The sequence below is a fragment of the Dipodomys ordii genome, unplaced genomic scaffold (assembly GCF_000151885.1).
Source record: "Dipodomys ordii isolate 6190 unplaced genomic scaffold, Dord_2.0 Scaffold24, whole genome shotgun sequence".
NCBI lineage: Eukaryota > Metazoa > Chordata > Mammalia > Rodentia > Heteromyidae > Dipodomys > Dipodomys ordii.
Window position 1 is genome coordinate 4,771,212 of NW_012267240.1, and position 18,192 is coordinate 4,789,403.

The window sequence follows — 18,192 nt, forward strand, 5'->3', positions numbered from 1 at the left end:
CGGGTCGGGCCGGCCCCCCTCCTCCCGCCCCCCAGCCTCGCACACCCCTGCCCCCCTGGGGTTGACAGCCTCCGTGCGGGTGCTCGCCGGGGGCACCCTGCGGGGCGGGACGGTGGGAGTTGGCTGGCGGCTCCTCCGCTCGGTCTCCGCGGGGGACTGAAGCTGCCACCCTGGCGCGGGCGGTTCGGGACGGGGGATTAGGGAGGGCGCTAATCGCGGCAGCCTCACCGCCGGTGCCCGGGGCAGCCCTGCCCCAGGCTGCTCGGGGAGGCGCGCGAGAGGGAGAGAAAGGAAGGGGCCCCGCCTCTGGGAGGGATGTCTGCAAATCCCGTTCCTCAGCTAGGGGGGAGGGAGAGAATGGTGGAGAGGAGGGGAGACGGATCTATCCAGGGAACGAGCGACTCCTCCCCCTCCCCCCCCCCCCCCCCCACAACTCGCCAACGGTTCGCCTCCAGATGCCAGCGTCTTCCTAGATGCCCATAACCACATTCCACTCCTGGTCACTGGCCGGAGCAGCCGAGTCCTGTTTGTGTGCAGATTTGAAAAGGAAGCTGGGATCTCACTAGTTTAAAAAAAAAATAAAACAAAATGGAACTTTACTCCAGCACAACCTGGCTGGTGCCCCGGTCCTCACTCACCCGTGATGCATAAGAGCCCCTGTTTGGGGGAGTGCTCCTCCGCTGCTGCTTCACCTCCCAAACGCACGCAAGCTCTCCCCAGGCTGGGAGCCTGCGTGTCTGGCCTGGATCTCACCACTCCCAGGTGTTTTTTTTGGTGATGACAGTTTAAAGGATGTTTGTCCCACGGTTTTGTGTTTTCATTGCTTGGCATTTTGTCTTTTCAGACTTAGAATAGACATCCTAGGGACTAGGGATGAGGGTTAGAAGAGCATTAGGCTCCTTGGGAAGGGCCAAGAGGAGATGCTGGCAACCAGAATTATAAATTCTCTAACCAGGAAAAACAACAACAACAACAACAACAACTCAGTGTCGTAAACGGAGTGATCACCGGCTGGATAAATAAAACCTCGGGATTTACAATGAGTAGATTGAGGTCAGCTAGCCAAGCAGGAATACTTAGAGATCTTTGGAAATTACAAAGATTTCTGTTTTGTGGGAGTTGTGTTGGTTTTAATGTGAAATTAAGAGTTTGCTAAGTCCCTTTGGTTTATCCATAATGTTCTGTGGGATGAAACTTAATTATTTACCTTGTTATTAAGTCTAATTCTTTGTCAGTATCTGAACAAGTTTCCTGAAGGTCTCTCTTGATTACTCTGCACCAGCAACATGTAGCAAACTTTCACTCCATCTGGAGTGGGCAAATATTTGTTGAACAGAGGCCTTTAGTCTATCTGTTGGGCTTTTCTCCGGCAAAATGCCACCCTCTGCTGCAGAGACTGGAAGGTCAGGCCCTTGGCAGATCCAAGAGATTTAAGGGACTGGGTGGGTGGAGGAAGCCTGTTTTTTGGGGGAAAAAGTTTGCCTTTTCACTCCCTTGCAGCTTAACACACAGAGTTGAAATGGTTGCTTGCTCTGGAGGGTTTGACAGGCTCAACTAACTCATCTGAGAGAGCTCAGATTCCAAAGGCCTGTACTATGTTGTTCAGTAGTTATAGAATGTAATTGGTGATCTGAGAAACACAGCAAAATAGATAAGGGGCAATTTTTCACTTAAAAGGAGACAGATATGACGCGATCCCTGAAGTCTACATTTCTGAAATGCACAGATAAATCTTTTCTTAAGCATCACTAATGAAAGCCCAGAAGTTAGTGTCTTCTCCAAGTCCTCTTTGTCCCCTTTAGTTTGGAAGAACAATAAACTATATAGTAGGAGGCCAGTTTCCCTTTTAATGAGCTTGGCTAGACTCCCCGGTAATTAATCTAGAGAGAGTTTAGAACATAGAGTGTAGGGCTGAAACAATTGTCCAGTTGTGGGTTGTATTTTGATAAGTAAGAACTTTATCTCTGCAAGCCATCCAATGGGCTTAGTGCTGAGCTTGGCTGCTGCTGGCTTTTGGTTCTCAGCAGTTATTTTCACCTTTTGGGTGGGAAGGCTTATCTCCCTCCTAGTACCTTCCAGCAGGCTTTGTCTGGGGACTGTTGGAATGCTTTCCTGCAGCCAGGAAAGGGAAGGTCTGCTGCCTTCCTATATTCTTCAAACACTGAAAGGTGCTCCGTAGCTCCACAGCAATCTCCTTCACACCGCCCCTCACCTCTAAAACCTAAGCTATCTTGATTTGAATTTGTTGTGTCTCCTTTCAAATGTTTTTATTACCTTTACTCTCTACAGCTAAATGCATTTTCCAATAACTTGCTAGATAATATGATCTGAAGCAGCCTGGCCAGACAAGCAAAGGTTTCTTATCAGACCACTAGTATTTCCTGCTCACCCATTATCCATGTAGCTTACCTAATAAAGTGATTTGTTCTTTATATTCATACTGTTGGGAATTGACTCCTCTGTGTCTTCAAGGAGGGAAAGGAGAGCAGAATGAGAGCAAGTGCATGTGCATGGATGGATGGAGATAGGAACTTTTTTCTTTCTGCTCAAGCTCTGAATTTTGCAGAGTTTACTCTTGAAAAAAATTTTATATGACTTTTGTAATTAGAAAATAAAAATGGAGGCTGGGAAGGTGGCTCAGTGGTAGAGTGCTTGCCTTGCATGCCTGAGGCCCTGGGTTCGATTCCTCAGCACCACATAAGCAAAAAGAAAAAAGCCGGAAGTAGCGCTGTGGCTCAAGTGGTAGAGCGCTAGCCTTGAGCTGAAGAGCTGAGGGACAGTGCCCAGGCCCAGAGTTCAGGCCCCATGACCGGACCCCCCCCCAAAAAAAAAGAAAAATGGAAAAATGATGAGAAATAATTTGAAGCTTAATCTTTTAAGAAACCCTGGCTCTTTTATGCTAAAGATATTTACAAATAAAAAAGCCAAACTATTGTATTAAAAGTTTAATAAAATATTTTAGGAATCTTAACATAGAACATGACATATAGATGCTAATAGAATAAAAACTCTAAACTTTTATTTGCATCTATATGCAAATAGTCCCATATTTCAGAGGATTTTTAAATCTTACTCAATTTGGTCCTTTCTTACTGATTTGCAATATTTCATAAATGTTAATAAGGAACTTAGGGTCTCTTAAAAATGGAGAGTAGCCAAAATACTAATTTTGTGACATAGATTTTAGAGGTGAAAGAAAAGACAGGAAGACAGAAACATCACACTAGTGTGGGGGAAAAATAACAATGAGAGGAGTTAAAAGAGATAATGCTTATGAAAAACTTGCCCAATGGGCACTTTTTCCTTTTAGTAACTTTTAATCACTACCTTAACACAACCCAAATCAACACCACTAATATTCCAAGATCCTTTTGATCCCAGACCCAAGTTTTCTATCTCATGTTTTTCCTTCTGTCATCTTAAGGAAAGTTAACTCAATGATGCTTGCCCTGCTAACATGATTACTTCATAGATTAAATATGCTTTTTATATCTTCTTCAAGTTTAACAACTTGAGAACCTGGCAATGCTGGCCAACACACTGTGTGGTATAGTAACAAGGATTTGTGAGAACTTCTTGTTCCTGGAACTTAAAATGGAACCGTGGGGTTATTTCTTTAATAATTAAGGCTAGAAAAGGAAATGGCAATCCTATTGTTCACAATAAAATACACAATTCTACCATTGAAAGGGAAAAGCAAATCTGTAGAAAGTATAGTTCACAACACACTCCATTCTGGTTTGTTTAATGTCTTGGCTATTTACCTCTTGTTTAAAGAAAGTACTTTGTTACATATTAATCATAATGTTAGAGCTAAAAGTTGTCAGTTGAAGAAATATTTACACTGAACTGCCAACAATTTGGGGGACCAATTACATCTTAACTATGGAATGTCAGTGAATAGAAGGGAAGTTGGACTTTTAGAGGAGTGTCACTAGCTAGGGAGACCTAGAATGCAAGTTGTAATTGTGTACTAGATTTGTGACAGAGCATGTGACTTCCGACTCACTGGAACAGGTTGAGTTCCCATGGCAAAGAGACTCACATGCTCTATACTATCCATTTTCTTTTGGATTAGAACATGAACTAAAAATAAAAGAAAAAGATATATCCATTCACTGTCAGAATAAACTTTTAAAAATCATTGTCTCTATTGGTTGGATGGTTTGGTGAGCTATGTTATTAGCCATGTTATTATTTGTGAAATAACTATTCTATGACAATGAATGCTATTAATATTAAGTGATCTGAATCTAATTTACATTTTACATATGGATCATTTTATGACTGATGGTGACTGATAACTAATGATGAAATCAAGTTAATATCAGTCATAATGTATTTATTAAGATACGTACCTAAGCTTATTTGAGGTATATAAATGTATTAAGTATGCTAAGCCTATGGAATTGCCAGTATTTGACCACTTCCCTTTTTTTAAAAAAAATTAGCATGCGTTAGTTGTGCCAAGGGAGTTCTGTTATGACATTTCCACACATACAATGTGTCCTTATCCCATTCTCCTTAAAACAATTTCAAGTTTCATTGTTCTATTTTTATTCAAGCAAACAAACTACTTGGATGATATTCATCCTCATTCAAGCTCTTCTTTAGTTTTCAGCCCTCCCACTAGTATCTACTCCAGCACAAAGCCTGTTTTACTTTTGAGTCATTCCCCTCCCCCCATATTATTGGTACCTAGGAGGTATTTCAGACATGCATGTATTATATTTGGTTAGAATACCTTTTCTATTGTTTTCTCTTTTCTAGCCCCTCAACCTCTTGTTGATCAACAGCTTTCATTGAGATTCCTTATGCAGTTTCCATACATAGTTATAATGTATTGACATTACTCACCTTCCATCTTTCTTTCTTCCTCTTTGCTTTCCCTCATCCCCCTAAAATAGTCCCTAGTTAGACTCATGTTCTATGAGTATGTGTATATGTGTATATATGTGTAACCACACACACATCTATATATGTGTGCATATACTATATATAAATTTATATATAGGTATATATGCATATGCACATATCTATAAATGTACATATCTTTTAGGTATTTGATTACTTTCCACTTGCAAAATAGCAAGTTCACGTGATTTGACCTGATGCATTTCATGGCAGATAATTACAAAAATAAATTATAAATAAAATGTTGAAACAAAAAATATACTGAATCCAAGAGCACAATTTAGCTCAAATAGTGAAGCATAAGCTGTGAGCAAAAATGTCAAGCCAGAGACTCTGAGTTCAAGCCCCAGTAGTGGCACAAAAAAGAAAAACAATAAAAACAAAAAAATACTTAAAGTACAGCTGTGTATTGATAGGTTATGCCCATATCTTTGCTACTCAAGAGACTGAGATCTGAGGATAATGGTTCAAAGCTAGCCTGGTCAGGAAAGTCCATGAGACCCTTATATCCAATTAACTACTAAAAAGCCAGAAGTGGAGCTGTGCCTCAAATGGTATAGAGAGCTAGCCTTGAGCAAAAATGTTCACCACACATGTGCACGCGCGCGCACACACACACACACACACACATACAACTACACACAAACAAAATTAAGTATTGTTGTTGATATTTGGTTTTCTTCTTGTTATTTTTCCCCTCTGTGTACATATGGCTATAAAAGCAATTGGTATCACACTAATCTAGAAGTTTGTATGCTGTCTTTATTATTTAACATGTACATTTAGCATGAACATTTCCTGTGCCATAATAAACATATACATGAAAATAGAATTCCATACATGTGTGTACATATTGTAACCCACCATGCAGATGTATCCCTTATTTGGCCATTTAGTCAAGTTTTTAATAAACAAAGCATTGCATATCTCTGGTTATTAATTCCACCAGGATGAATCCTAAGAAGTGAGATTATTATGCGTAGGGTTGAGATATGTAAAGGTATTTATTACCTACTGCCTTATCACTTTTAGGGAAGGCAAAGTGTATGGGCCAGGACAAAGCCCCTCATACACAGGTACGCAGCCATGCAGAGCATTTTCCAGAGAGTGCTTCTTTTTTTTTTTAATTTTATTTTATTTTGTTTGTGAACATACTGTACAGAGGGGTTACAATTGCATGGGCAGGATAATGCGTACATTTCTTACCAAGCATTGCAGCCTCCTCCTTTGTTTACCCTTCCCATCCCTTCCCAGCCTCCCCCCCAGAGAGTGCTTCTTGCCCTTACCACCCAGCGTTGCTTTGCAGAGTACTACTTCCACAGAGTACCTGGTATATGAGTAATGTCATTCCCATTTAACTTGTACTCCCGTGATTCCAGATGAGGTGAGGTGGCTTTCTTGTGTTTACTTTTTTCATATTTTTAATTGAGTATCTTTTTCTCATTCATGTTCTAAGGAAAGTTGTAAAGGAAAGAAATATTCTGGTTCATGTAATGAGTTTATTAGTGTTTTATTTCTTCTCACTTTCTTGGAGAGCCTTATTACTATAAATAAGAGAATAAAATGTTGTTGTTATTTGTTGGTTGGTTGGTTGGTAGTTTTTTTTTTTTTTTGGTCAGTTATGGAGCTTGAACTTGGGGCCTGGCACTGTCCCTGAGCTTTCTAGCTCAAGGCTAGCACTCTACCACTTTGAGCCACAGTGCCACTTCTGGTTTTCTTGTGGTTAATTGGAGATACGAGTCTCATGGACTTTGTTACCACTGCTGGCTTCGAACCACAATCCTTAGATCTCAGCCCCTGAGTAGCTAGGATTGCAGGTATGAGCCACCAGTACTTGGCTGTTTAAATAATGTTATTTTTATAAGTGGAAAGGGAAGAGAAAATGCTACCTATGAAGTGGCATTTATTTGCCATTGGTCATTGGTGACTCCTAGTGATGAGAATACCCATGATTGATGTAAGACCACCTAGACTCAACCTTTACCAGGAGGGTTGTAGCTGTGTCTGATAAGTCTTTATTTTCCAGTGTCTGGCATGTCCAATACAGAACAAGTGTCTTGATGATTTTTGATTAGAATATGTAAGTGTATGACACCTGTTCTCTGGATGGAACATTGCAGGATATCTCATTCCTGGTCCTCTACTTTCCAGTGTGTGGCCATTTACCTCTGCTCTCTTGACTGGCCTCTGCTAATGAGGCCAAGGTCAGAGTTTCTGTCTGCATGACCTATTTAGCTTTATTCTATGTCATGGCCACAAGCTGTACTCAGCCCTCAACCCCTAGCCTGTGGCCAACAGATAAATAAAGAGAAAAGGCTAGGGGTAGGACTCTGGTGGGGACCGATTATTCTAGAGGTACGAGATTCTCAAGAACTTCCAGGTGAGTCTTCCCAATATACTCTTTCAGGGAAAGACAGAAACCCAAGGATTCTTTCCTTTTCTCCCATATGGTGTCCCTGGCTGTATTTAACTCAACACACACACACACACACACACACACACACACACACTGAGCAGTACAGAGAAATAGATAATCTGACAGTGGAGACTACTAAGCTACACTTGAAAATGCCATTGTATCATTAGTCATTTCTTTATTTTGTAATTCCTCTCATTTGAATATAAACCTTATAGTGGATAATTAAAAGAACTCTGAAATCTGCTACACAATACATTGCTTTCTGCAGTCTCATTCAATTCTTTGGAAGGGACAAATAATCTTTGATTAAAAAAAACTCACTGGAGCTGGGAAGGTGACTCAATGGTAGAGCACTTGCCTAGCATGCAGGAGGCCCTGGGTTGGACTCCTCAGCACCACATAAGCAAAAAGAAAAAAGCCGGAAGTGGCGCTGTGGCTCAAGTGGTAGAGCACTATCCTTGAGCTGAAGAGCTGAGGGGCAGCGCCCAGGCCCAGAGTTCAGGCCCCACGACCGGACCCCCCCCAAAAAAAAACTCACTTGCAATTATTTGTGGGAAAGAATTTTTTCGTATGTTTTTATTGTAAAAATGCTATACAGAGGGGTTACAGTTACATGAACAAGGTAATGCATACATTTCCTATTGAGCATTGTTGTCTCCTCCTTTGTTTTCCCCCTATCATCCCTTCTCTCCCACTTCCACAACTACTCCCCCTCCTCCAAAGTTGTAAAGTTCATTTTCAACATAGTGTTTTGTACATCTCATTGTTACAATGGGTCAACCTGTATCCTTATTTAAGCATTTTGTTTTTTCCCTTCCCCTCTCCGAATTAGAGAAGTGTATATACAAGATGTAGGGCACAGACATCAAATACAATGAAAAGTGGGGTTATACCATGGGGGAGGAACATACAAAGCAACAAAATAAGTCACATGATACATTATAAATATGTTAGAAACAATAGCAAGAAAGAAAAAAGATATTTGTGTCCCTATCTTGGGGTTCATTTCTTTTAACATCAACTTATATGGTCATATGTACATAGCTTTTGGCCTTTTCTGCTTGTCCTATATATGTACTAGTTATTGCAAACAAGGGAAACCATGGGGCCTATGTTTCTTTGGGCCTGGCTTACTTCACTTAATACAATTTTTTTCCAAGTCTTTCCATTTCCTAACAGATGGGTGAATGTCATTCTTTCTGATAGAGGCATAGAATTCCATAATATGTATATATATATGCATATATATATACATATGTATATGTATATATACATATGTATATATATATCACATTTTCTTGATCCATTCTGGGTTGGTTCCATATCTTAGTTATGGTAAATAATGCTGTGATAAACATAGTTGTGCTGGTAGCCTTAGTATAGCCTTGTTTGTGATCATTTGGGTAAATGCCCAAAAGTGGGATTGCTGGGTCATAGGGGAGCTCTATGTGGAGTCTTTTGAGGAACCTCCATACTACTTTCCAAAGTGGTTGAACAAGTTTACACTCCCACCAACAATGCAGTAGGGATCTCTTCTGTCCACATACCCTCCAGCATCTGTTGTTATTAGGTTTCTTGATTATAGCCATTCTAACTGGGGTGAGGTGGTATCTCAATGTTGTTTTGATTTGCATTTCTTTTATGGCTGGTGAAGTTGAGCATTTCTTCATGTATCTATTGGCCATTCTTATTTCCTCTTCAGAGAAGTTTCTCTTTAAGTCTTTAGCTCACTTATTTATCAGGCAGTTGTTTCTTTGAGGATTTGTTGTTGGGGAATTTAATTTTTTGGGTTCTAAGTATGTTTTAGATATGAGACCCTTGTCCATTGTATGATGAAGATCTTCCCTCAATCCGTGGGCTTTCTATTGATGTTGCTAGCTATGTCCTTTGCCATGCAGAAACTCTGCAGTTTCATGCAATCCCATTTGTCCAACATTTCTTTGATTTTTTGTGTTTCTGGGTCTCTATTAAGGAAATTTCGGCCTGTGCCAAGGAGACCTAAGATTTCTCCTATTCCATCCTGTAATGTTTTCAGGGTATCTGCTTTGACTCCAAGGTCTTTGATCCATTTGGAGTTGATTCTTTTGCAGGGTGATATATAAGGGTCTAGGCTTTAGTTTTCTGCAGGTGATTAACCAATTTTGCCAGCACCATTCACTGAAGAGGCTGTCTTTCTTCCATTCTATTTTTTTAGCTCCCTTATTGAAGATTAGGTGACTATAGGTCTGTGGGTTCATTTCTGGGTTTTCAGTTCTATTCCATTAGTCCTCAGGTCTGTTCTTGTGCCATATGAATTTTATTGTTCCATATGAATTTTTGGATTGCCTCTTCTATTCCCTTGAAGAATGAGGTTGGAACATTGATAGGTATTGCATTGAATTTGTAGGTAGCCTTTGGAAGTATTGCCATTTTTACAATGTTGATCCTTCTAATCCAGGAGCATGGGAGGTTTTTCCACTTTTTAAGTTCTGCTTTGGTTTCCTTTTTTAGGTTTTTAAAATTTTCATCATAGAGGTTAAGTTAACTCCTAGATATTTTATTTTTTTGTGGGGCTATTACGAATGCAGTTGCTTTTCTGATTTCAGCTGCACTCTTCTCATTGTTGACATACAGAAAAGCCATTGATTTTTGAGGGTTAATTTTATACCTTGCTACTTTGCCAAAGTTTCGAATCAGCTTGAGTAATTTGGGAGTGGAGTCCGTGGGATTCTTTAAATATAAGATCATGTCATCTGCCAAGAGGGAGAGTTTTACTTCGTCGGAAAGAAAATTTTATAGAACTAGGTAGGTTAAGCCAAAATCAGATTGCTTGTCATTGTCTCAAACCCATAATTATTCCTAGTTTCTGTAAATGAGATAACTGTTTTCCTGGCTACATACACCAAGGCTGAAATCCATAGTATTTGCCTTGAAAATTAATTTTAAAAGGATTTTTTATTGTGAAAATACCATTCAGAGGGGTTACAATTACATGAGCAACGTAATGAGTACATTTCTTATCAAGCATTGTTGCCTCCTTCTTTGTTTCCCCTTACCATCCCTTCCCATAAAAATATTTATTGTTATTATAAAGGTAATGTACAGAGGGGTTACAGTTACTTAAGCCAGGTGAGTATATTTCTTCTTGAAGAATGTCACCTCTTCCCTCACTCCCAGTTTTTCCAAAAGTTGTATGGTTCATTTTCAACATAGTGGCTAGTAGCACTGCCGTGCTTCTTCACCCTTTGTCCTACCCTTTCTGTGCCCTTCCTTATCCTCCCAAAGACAGATAAACTAACAAACAAGATGAAATGAAAAGAGAACAAAAACAGCAACAGTGAAAAAAAACTTCGTTTCCATGTTTTTGTAGTTCATTTCAATAAATAATATTTTATATGCTCATAAGCACATAGCTATTGAGCCTTTACGATACTCTCCTAAGAACATCCTCCTCTAGTTCTTCTCTTATGTGAATGCTTAGAGACCTGTATAATTTCTCATGTCCTGGTGTATTTTTTTTTAACATCCAGTGTGTGTACTTGTAGATTTATAGGAGCATTCTAGCTACCACAAATGAGGGAAACCATGCAGCCTATGTTTCTTTGATTCTGGCTTACTTTGCTTAGTATAACTTTTTCCAGGTCTTTCCATTTCCTTACGAATGGGACCATACCATTCTTTCTGATGGATGAGTGGAATTCCATTGTGTATATATATATATATATATATATATATATACCACATTTTCCTGATCTATTTATCCACTGAGGGGCATTTGGATTGATTATTTCTATCACTTCCCTTTTCCCCATTCTTGCCTCTAGCATTACTTCATTTTATAGTTCTAACTGCTCATACCCTCACTTCTCCATCTTTGCTATTTATGTTCTTCCCACTTTGACTGTTCTTAGTACCTCGGTCCTTTCATTTTGCTACCACCTTAGAGTATTCGTGCCCTTCCCCCCATTCACTTGTGGTTTCCCACTATCTATTCAAGGATAGCCCAAACTCTACTAATTAATTTTGCGGACAAGAGTGGCTGTTTCTATGTGGAGCATTTCTTTTTCATGCAGAGTATTTGTAACAGAGTTGCAGCTGCATGTGGCCTGTGAAGGTCAGGAAATGATTAAATGGTGCATTTGTGAATGACTTGCTTGCCAAGCATTTAGAAACCAGGCTAGCCTTACCATGAAGACATTACCATCAGATGCAGCATGACCTTTGTGTGAGTGTGCATATGTACACATGTGTGCTGTATATACAAGGAAGGGGCCATGTACAGGAGCTAGCCAATTCCAAAGAATGAACCTTTTTCTTTCTAAATATATACTTTTAAAATTTAATGCCACCCTGTCTTTTTTCTTATTTGTATTTATGCATTATCTGATAAATTTGGTAGAGTTATGTATTATTTGATAAGTTAATTGATACATTTGATAAATAAAGGAAGGAACTATAAATGGATGAGCCCAAAATAGGAGCATGGATTTCAAAGCTAGACAAACATGGGTTCAAGTCTTGAATCTGCCTCATAGAGGCCATATAGCCTTGAATGAACTAGCATAGCAGCCTTATGTGTTTCTCTTTTGTAGTGGAGATATCCTTATCTACCTCAGGAAATGTATTGGAAGCACAAAATGTAACACAGTATTCTAAGCAACTAGTAAACTATGTGGCACAAAGCAGATACTTATGAGTGGCTGATAGATTGTTTCATGTGTCTTATGATCCTATGTTAGTTAAGGCAGGTTTTTCTGGTGGTTTGTAGAAAGAGAGTTTATAGGGGTCATTGTGCAAGGGGTGTGAAGAATAAATTAACCACGAATTGAAGGGTACTCTTTGTGAACTTACTCATCTACTAGAAAGTATTTTGAGTGCTTTACAACCTGTCAGGAGCATTCCCGAAGGGAGAGGAAGATAATACGATATGAACCTAGCGATGTCATGAATTTATCAAAAGGCCCAGGCCAGAAAAACTTGGCATTCCAGCTTTGCTGTTCTTCCACTTTACCTCTTTTGATTCACCCCTTCAATTAAAGGCTGAATGATAATAAGTATTTCTTTTTTGGTCCTAGCTCACAAAAACACAATTTAAACTAGTCCAATAGATATAAACGACAGGATTGGGGACAAAACCCAGTCTTCCCATACAGCTAGGTATTGTCTTTTCGTTTCTGTCCCCGTTTCTTCAATTAAAAGGTAAGTTTTAAAGCTTTTTATTTTTCATTTTAATAATAGAAGAACAAAAATCAATTCAAATTTTGTGTTCATCTTAACTGGTTTTGAATGTCATATCATACACTCATTCATCTACAGAAAGAGAACTTTCATAAATGTGGCTTTTCTTCATTGTATATACGGAGCCTACAAAGTTAGTTTTAATTAGAAGCCTTGCTTGGATTAACCCAAGTTGTATAAAACCAAACTAGAAAAGAGCAAGTAGCTGGGGGCTTGGTGGGACTTTCTCTGAGCTAGGTAACTAATCTAGTCCTGATTTCTCTCTGATGGAGCAATGCCACAAAGTCTAATAGAAATGACCAGCTAAATGTGACTCAGGACCTTCCTTGAAGGCATGCTGGTGGCAGGTCTATCTATTTCATATAGGAGAAAGCCAAGATTCGGAAGTTGAGTACATTGATAACAGCAAGTAGAGAGGCAGATGGAAGTGGGCAGGAGGAGAGAGGCAGGTGGAGTAGGCATCTTTTTGATGTCACAGCCCATGAAGCTATGCTTCCCACAGTTGGCCTGAGAGGAAGATTCCCAGCTGGATACCACGTGGTCCCTAGAGAAATAGGCCAGCAGGGACACTCATTCCTTCATTAGGCTGTCACTTTTCATTGTGGTGATAGTGTTTTTAAATCATTTTAGAAATGGTATCTTTGAAGTGATGGAATAATTCTAGGAATGTATTGGGTCAGTGAAAAGTGGGAAAATTGAGAAAGCATAAGGAGACAGAAAGCTGCTTCTTGGCCTTTTCAAACCACAGAGAAAGAATAAAAGTGGCAGCATCGTGCTGTGCCTCATTTCCAAGCCCCCTGGCTTACTGTTCACCTTGGCAGTAAGGGTGAGGCTTATGGAGGGGTTGGAGCCTAGGTGTTCCAGCGTCCTCATGTTCAAGACTTAGTCCCCAGGTAGAGAAAGGAAACAGAGGTATACTTCCCTCTGTGGAGAGTTTGGGTAGGCTAGAACAGCTGTATTTGTTGTTGAGAAAAGGCTGATGTGCCAGGTGCTTGTGTGGCTCATGCCTAGGAGGATCACAGTTCAAGGCCAGCACTGGCAGGAAAGTTCATGAGACTCTTTATATTTTCAAGTAACCACCAGAAAACCAGAAGTGGCATTGAGGCTCAGTGGTAGAGTACTAGCCGTAAGCAACAAAGCTCAGGGACAGAGTTCAAGCTCCAAGACCAACACACACACACACACACACACACACACACACACACACACTACTGATAAACTTCATATAGGTTCATAGGTTGATAAGAAAAAGTTTCAGAGGCCATCTCAGTTCATACCCTGGCCATTACAGGCATGGCTTCCACATCAGAGGGTCATGACATGAAATGACCAGCATTTTACAAAAAGCAAATTAGAATGAGGATCTGGAGGAACACGGCTTGATGTCAGCTCAGTCATAAAAGTCCATGAGAATTCTCCAAAATAGCCAGCAAAAAAGCTGGGGCTGGAAGCATGGTTCTAATGGTAAAACACCAACCAGGAGCTAACAAGGAAGCCACACAAGTGTAAGGCCCTGAGTTGAAGCCCCAGAACAGGCCAAAAGAGGAAAAACAAAAAAACATAAAGTAGAATAGGTGCTTGTCAATGCATGAGAGGAGATAATTTTGCTATAAGACTTTGATTGCTCTCTGAGCACATGTGTAGTAGAGAATAATGAGAACAAAAAAGCTTGTGAATTAGCTGTCTTGACCTTGGCCAAATGCCACAAGTCTCTACCTCAGATTACTATCAGCACTTTTTGTTCTTGGTCACTCTGTCTAGATGTACTTTGAGCATTTAATTGAAGGAAACAAAATAGTGAAGGGAACAACTTTTGGAATGAACTGCCCGGGAAACCGTTCTTACTGTATAGCCTTGAGGTAGACAGTCATTAGGGACTTTCCTGATCCAGAGACTGTCCCTGTAATGGTGCCTTGACACTGTGGAGAGGTGGCAGGCTCCCATTACTAACGCATATGTGTGGAGTCTTAATTGGATCTTCTCCATCTGTCTTCCAGCTAAAGGTTAAGACTCGCAAGGGCACAGAACATGTCTTACTTATCATTTTAGTGCTGCCACAGTATGATGGTAGAAATGTGTTTTCATGTTTTGGACTACTTAAATCACTGTGTAGCTGGATGCCAGTGTCTCATGTCTGTATTCTTAGCTTCTCAGGAGGTTGAGAGCTGAGGATCAAAGCCAGGAAAGTCCCTGATATTCTTATCTACAATAAAACTACCAAAAATGCCAAAAGTGGCACTGTGGCTCAAGTAGTAGAGTGATAGCTTTGAGCAAAAGAAACTCAAGGTCAGCTCCAGGTGTTCAGTTCAAGCCCCAGAGTTGGCCAGAAAAAAGGCACTGTTTCTCGTTCTTAGTGACTTCAATGGAGACTGGACAAGGTATATGGGTGATGTAAAGTGAGTATGGCTTTGAAAATTGATAGTAATATGTCAAACAATACAAAAAGAAACAAGAAACCATTCAAACTAGATGGAGAAAATCAATGCCTACTGTGAAATCTTTCCATAGTGCAAGTAACTCTTCAGAGAGGGAAACCAGAACTATGATAGCACATCCTTGTATGCTTGTCAATCCTTCTACATATTCTTATTGGGAATTCAGAGTAGTCCAAGAAGGTAGGATATCAGCAGCATTGCCATTTTGCAGATTGGAAAATGAGCTATTGGTGTGGTTATTAACTTGATCTGTGCCATTTGCTACCTTTCCACAATGCAATAAATAGTTATGATAGTGACAGTGACAGGTTTATGTGACACATTTGTCCCTGTGATGGCCTACACACCAACCCTCTGAATTAACAGCTAGGTGATAGAATTAAAATGCTGTAGCCTTAGAAGACTGGTATCTCAGGACTGGAAAGGATCTTTTAAACTTGTTTGATGCCAGAGCCCACTCATCAGCACCTCATTCTTCCCTCCCCGTGGTCAAGGTGGTTGGTGTGTGTGTGTGTGTGTGTGTGTGTGTGTGTGTGTGTGTGTGTGTGTGTGTGTGTGTGTGGCGGGGAACCTGCTACCTCTTAGGACAGCACATTCCATTGTAAATAGATAAGGATGCTGAAGAAGCAAGCTGATATGGCAGAGATTAGAAATAACCGTGGCCATTCAGAAACGGCCATAGGGAGAGGTTCATGCTTAGTGTGCAATGCAGAAACAAGCAGGAGCCCCGGCCATGAGATGGGCTGGAAAAGGCAAAGAGTGAGACCTCAGGAATGGGAAGCCTCCGTGAATTTGGGTTGGTGACTGTTGGGTTGGTGATGGGGTGTGTGAGTCAGCTCTTACCTCTGTTTGGGAAGCCTGTGTATTCGTACCCCTACTCCTTATGGGCTGCCAGCCTCTAAGGGATCAGCAAAAGTCAGACCACAGCTGGGCACTGGTGGCTCATGCCTGTAATTCTAGCTACCTGGGAGGCTGAGATCTGAGGATCATGGTTCAAAGCCAGCCTGGGAAGGAAAGTCTATAAGACCCATATATCCAATAAACTGCCAAAATGGCTAGAAGTAGAGCTGTGGCTCAAAGGGACAAAATGCTAGCCTTAAGCAAAATTGCTCAGGGACAGTGCCAAGGCCCTGAGTTCAAGCCCCATGACAAAAACAAACAAAACACACACACACACACACACACACACACACACACACACACAACAGACCATTAGCCTTTAGATCAATAAGGTTAAAGGTATGGCTTTTACAAGGTTGATCTTTTCTGAGTGATATTTAGGGCTTGACATGAGTTATCATACCATTTAAGTTTTTGCTAAATATATTTGTGGACATATTCCTTCCTAAACCCAAGAGGAAGATGACCTATGACCTACCTACATGTGTGAAATCCTCTTACTAGAGGATTTCTTTACCACTCAGACAAATTCCCCAAGAATAACCAGATCTGGGGCACAGAAAAAGGGACACTGGTGCTCTAGGTCACTAGGATCCTATTGCTAAGTTATTGTACTCACAGTCTATTTAGGTGCTAAGTACCCCTCATACATGGACACATGCAGTTTTTCCAAGGGACTCCTAATCATTCTTCAAAATCTATCGCAAACCCCTTTCCCCCATGTGTACATTTATCCAGGAAAATTCTGTGTGCTAGATGTTTAGGATGTGAAAAGTCTCTGACCTCATAACCTGAGTTTGTTATGTATAGGCTTTCCTCAGTAGTCCTCAGCTCAGTGATTTTGTCCAGGTTCTCTGGTCCTTTCTTTTCTGTGTAGGGCAAGAGTAGGTAACCTTCTTTCTGCCCAAGACCATTTAGATGTTTCTAATAACATCATTGGTAGGCCCTACAAAATTACCAATACAGGTAGATGGATGAGTGGCAGCTAACTAGAAGCATATATATATATCTGTCCCATCATGTACCAAATGATTTCATGAGGCAAATTTCCCACCCCTCTCGCAAGGAATGACACAGTCATGGGTCCCTGAAAGTCGTACAGTATTAGCGTCAGGAAGGTGGAGTTGCTGTGAGTACAGCAACTGTCAGAGCTTGTCAGCCTTCCAAGCAATGGAGAGACATGATGGAAGATCACAGATCTGCAGATGCCATCCTCTCCACGCTGATCACAGGGCTGTGCTGCTCCTGGGCTCCAATGAGGGACATAGAGTGAGGTAGGACAGTGCTCCACACAGGGGCAGAATAAGCCAGGACGGTGTACCAAGCAGGGACAGTTCCCACTGGCAAGAAGCACATGGCCATTGTTTACCATGGCCACAGAGACTCTTGTGTCCATCTACTAGCAAAATGGGGCTGGGGTCGGCCAGGACTTATGCTTGCCTTTCCCATTCTTAGAAGAAAGGAACTGGCAGCCTCCTGCCCTGCAACTTCCGGGCTTCTGCCCCTTTTCTAATTTCTTGGTCTCTTGCCTTCAGAGAGTTGACACTGGGCCAAGCTACAATGAAGGTCAGAGGCAGGATTTGGGTGTGGACATCTTAGACTGAAAGATGTGAAAGATTTCCCCAAAAATCACCTGGAAGAAGTTCTACTCTTAAGAGTTTCATGCAGAGTCAGACACCAGAATTCCAGCACTGGAGAGGTGGAGGCAAGAGACATCGAGTCCCAGAGTTACAGAGAGAGACCTTGTCTCAACACACAAACAAGCAGAAAACTCCTGGAGTTGGTAGATCATACCTGTAGTCCTGGCTACTCAGGAGGCTAAGATCTGAGGGTCGCAGTTCAAAGGCAGCTTGGGCAGGAAAGTCTATGAGACTCTTACCTTCAATTAACCACCAAAAAGCTGAAAGTGGAGGACTGGCTCAAGTGGTAGATCACTAGTTTTGAGTGATAAAGCTAAGGGTTAGTGGCCAGGCTCTAAGTTCAAGCTCCAGTATCAGCACAAAGAAAACCCCAATAATATGAGCAAGATAACATAATGAAAACATTTTGTATGGAAAAGCAAGCTCTTGGCTCACATTATGGGTTGTGTGTGTTTGCTTGATTGAGAACTGCTTGTTTTCTCATTACAAGCCTAACTGCTAGCTAGCCATCCTGGGTGCTGCCCCTGTAGTTGCTCCTCTGATTGCTTCCGCTGAGGTGGTCTGAGGCTTTGCATTGATTCAAGATCTTGCGGTGGCCCTCGGGAGCAGGAGTGTGAGATGTGATGAAACCGTACACCAGGAATTTCTCTTTATAGCAACATGAAGT